Source organism: Lacerta agilis, chromosome 16, assembly GCF_009819535.1.
Source record: "Lacerta agilis isolate rLacAgi1 chromosome 16, rLacAgi1.pri, whole genome shotgun sequence".
NCBI classification, from domain to species: Eukaryota; Metazoa; Chordata; class Lepidosauria; order Squamata; family Lacertidae; genus Lacerta; species Lacerta agilis.
Genome location: NC_046327.1, coordinates 34,784,996 through 34,789,297, shown reverse-complemented (window position 1 = coordinate 34,789,297; position 4,302 = coordinate 34,784,996).

Sequence of the window (4,302 nt, the reverse complement as noted above, 5' to 3'; positions counted from 1 at the left end):
GTCTTGTTGGGGTGTTGAGAGGATTACGGTCTGGGTTCGGAAGAAAGAAGAGTTAGAAAGAAGAGTTAGAGGAAGAAAGAAGAGAAGAAGAAGAAGAAGAAGAAGAAGAAGAAGAAGAAGAAGAAGAAGAAGAAGAAGAAGAAGAAGAGGAGGAGGAGTTTGGATTTGATATCCCGCTTTTCACTACCCGAAGGAATCTCAAAGCGGCTAACATTCTCCTTTCCCTTCCTCCCCCACAACAAACACTCTGTGAGGTGAGTGGAGCTGAGAGACTTCAGAGAAGTGTGACTAGCCCAAGGTCACCCAGCAGCTGCATGTGGAGGAGCGGAGACACGAACCCGGTTCCCCAGATAACGAGTCTACCGCTCCTAACCACTACACCACACTGGCGTAGTGAGCAGGGCAGGATACTCCATTGGAGGGCACTTTTGGTCATGGAACCCTCAGACTTGAAGCCAGCACTGGGAAGGTGCCATTTGAATGTTGAAAGGTAAAGGTAAAGGGACCCCTGACCATTCGGTCCAGTCGCAGACGACTCTGGGGTTGCGGCGCTCATGTCGCATTACTGGCCAAGGGAGCCGGCGTTTGTCCACAGACAGCTTCAGGGTCATGTGGCCAGCATGACTAAGCCGCTTCTAGCGAAACCAGAGCAGCACACGGAAACGCCGTTTACCTTCCGGCCGGAGCGGTACCTATTTATCTACTTGCACTTTGACGTGCTTTCGAACTGCTAGGTGGGCAGGAGCAGGGACCGAGCAACAGGAGCTCACCTGTGGATTCGAACCGCCGACCTTCTGATCGGCAAACCCTAGGCTCAGTGTTTACCCCGACAATAAGAAAATCCCTTGGGTGAGTTCACATTCTGCCTTCACTGCAGTAACAGGGGTGGAGAAGCTCGTCCCCAAGGGTCAAATGTGTCCCTCCAGGCCTTTCCCTCTCTCTGACCCTCAAGATTATTCCCAGGCTCACCTCCTCCTCAGCCACAGCCCTTCTCCTCAGGCAATTCATCACCAGCCCCACTCTACTTGGGTTGCCATATTTCAAAAAGTAAAAAATCCAGACACAAGCTTTTTTTGGGGGGGGGAGGGCAGAGTTGTTGAGCTTTTTCTTTTTTTCTGAACCAAAGTTGTTGGGCTTTGCCCACCAAAGAATGTTCTAGAGCTATTTTTAAGGGAAGAAATCTACTCTTACGACATGGGTTGCCATAGTCCAGCAATTTCCGCCCGGACACTGCTTCCGACAGCCAAATCGCGGCTATGTCTGGTAAATTACAGACATATTTCAACCCTACATTCTGCACCCTCCTGGAGTGTTTTTGCCTCGCTATAATGTGTCTGTGAACTCTGAGAATGCTTTTTCACTTGTCAGTGTAGAGGCTGGAATGTGTGTGTGTGTGTGTTTAGAAACTAGCCCACATTACAAAGGCAAAAGTTTCTATTCCTTGCAGGGGTGTAGCTAGCCGCTGGGCTGCCGGGGGCGGCAAGCCAAGCGGCACCATGGGGGCGGGGCATCGCTCCGTGCGCATGACGTCATGACGCATGCGCACGGAGCGACGCCTCTGCCCGGGCCAGCTGGCCCGCCCCTCTCCCACTGCGCTCCGTGAGCGGAGCCGTCCCGGGGAAAGGAGAGGGGTTTGGCCAGCGAGGGGGGTGTCATTCCCCTCGCTGGCCCGCCCCTCTCTTTTCCCCATGGGCTCCGCTTTTTTGCCACTGGCTGGAGGCGGGGATTGCGGGGGGCGGGGCTCCTACGGGGGGCCCCCACCCCCACCCCACCCCCCTTTGCTACGCCCCTGATTCCTTGCCCTGCGCACTTCTTCTTGTCCCACCTGTCACCACTGTTTTGTGGCCCCTGGAAGGCTGCTTGGAAAGCAAACGTGGCCCCCAGCCTGAAAGAGTTGTCCCCACCCCTCCTAGGAATGCGTTTTCCTTCCAGAGCCAGGTCTCTCCCCACCCCGACTTGCGCCCAAAGCTAAGAAAACCAGTGAGGGAGGGAGGTGCTTAAAAGGGAGGGGAGGGAAAGGAGGGAGCGAGGGAAAGGCGGAGAGGGAAAGCTACAAGGAACAGTTCTCTAAAAGCTTTTCCTAGTACCTGACCCAAGACACACAAGGGCACTCTTTCTCAGTTGCTTCAGCTCCGAAACAAGAGATACTGTATAGCTCCGCTTTGGGATGAAATGAGGCCACTGGGGAGGGAGGCAGGGAGGGGCTCTGTTTTCTAGCAATCCCAGACAAATCTGCCTCTGTTTGCCTACCCTGTGACAGGTGGGGCAGGCCCTACCCTGAGGCAGAGTAAGGCGGCTGCCTCAGGTGACAGGTGACAGGCCCCAGGAGGAGTGGCAGTGAGGGGTTGGTGGGCGGCATTGTGTGGGCCTTGCAGGGGCTGACCTCAGCCTGTGCCCCTTAAACCAGTTTGCTGCCCTCTGGTGTGGTGGTACAACGTTCTTGAGGACACCTCCCCTTTGACCGCACACACAGCATACATGTAAAGCACACAGCTTCCCCCCAAAGAATCATGGGAACTATAGCTTGCCTCTCACAGAGCTACAATTCCCAGCACCCTTAAACCACAGTTCCAAATGTGTGTGCTTTAAATGTATGGTGTGTACACAGCCATTGTTGGACAACAACTCCCATCCCTGACCACTGGGTGAGATGGCTGAGGAAGATGGGCATTGTAGTCCAACAACGCCTGAGGCCTCAAGGTTGAAGGAAAGCCATGATGGAGGATGCCACCCCATCGCCAGTGCCAGGGCTAAATTTAGCTGCACGGCTGGCCGGCTTCAGTCCATGGAAATTGCAGGGGGAACACTCCATGGTGTCGTTTGCTGCAGAGTAAGCCCCACGTAAGATTGCTGCCCGAAACCCTTATGCCAAAGAGCCCAGAATGGCTCATAAAAGACCTCAAACAGCAATGAAAAAAATAAATAAAGACAATTTGACCACAGCAATAAATATAGCAAGGGAGTCATAAAACACTAACGTACATATTAGGGCCAATACAGTATCTCTCTCTTAGGTAAAGGGACCCCTGACCATTAGGTCCAGTCACAGACGACTCTGGGGTTGCAGCGCTCATCTCGCTTTATCGGCCGAGGTAGCCGGTGTACAGCTTCCGGGTCATGTGGCCAGCATGACTAAGCCACTTCAGGCGCATGGAAACGCCGTTTACCTTCCTGCCGGAGCGGTACCTATTTATCTACTTGCACTTTGACATGCTTTCGAACTGCTAGGTTGGCAGGAGCTGGGACCGAGCAACGGGAGCTCACCCTGTCGTGGGGATTCGAACCGCCAACCTTCTGATCGGCAAGACCTAGGCTCTGTGGTTTAACCCACAGCGCCACCCGCATCTCTCTTACTGTGTTTTAAAAAGCAGACTTGTTACTTACAGTAATACAAGAAGTCATACAATTCCCGGGAAATGCCAGGGATTGAATCTGGGCCCTTCTGCATGCAAACCAGATGCTCTGCCACGGAGCTATAGCTGTTCCCCCCATTGTGTGACTGCAAGTAACAAACCTTTCTGAAAGCACAAAGGAAAGAGGGTTCAGATTCTGCAGTGGGTAATTCTGCTCTGGGGTTGAAAGGAGAATTTAAAAGACGGCAAAAGCTGCTACTATCTTTCTTACAGCGCTGCCCCTGGTATTTTGGCTCCACCACTGAGTCGAAGCTTCTGCACCGCAGGAGACTGAGGCAGCCCTAAAGTGCTAAACACTGCCAGTTCTTGCCTCCTTATGGGCACTTCCCGTATTTCTGTTTCGGTGCACATGAGCAGCAGTGCAGCAATCAGGAAAAAAAAATACTCTTTTGAGCAGGGCCGACCCACCCATGAGGCAAGCTGAGGCGACTGCCTCAGGCAGCAGGGTCCACAGGGGCAGCAGACCCTGATGTTCATCTTTATCCCTCCCCCTTGTTCCTGCTAATAATAATAATAATAATAATAATAATAATAATAATAATAATAATATTTATACTCCGTCCATCTGGCTGGGTTTCCCCAGCCACTCTGAGCGTCTTACAGTACATATAAAAACATAGTTCCAGTTACAGGTAGGTAGCCGTGTTGGTCTGCCATAGTCAAAACAAAATAAAAAATAAAAAAATTCCTTCCAGTAGCACCTTAGAGACCAACTAAGTTTGTTCTTGGTATGAGCTTTCAAGGTATCTGAAGAAGTGTGCATGCACACGAAAGCTCATACCAAGAACAAACTTAGTTGGTCTCTAAGGTGCTCTAAGGTGCTCTTGAGAGTCCCATGGACTGCAAGAAGATCAAACCTATCCATTCTCAAAGAAATCAGCCCTGAGTG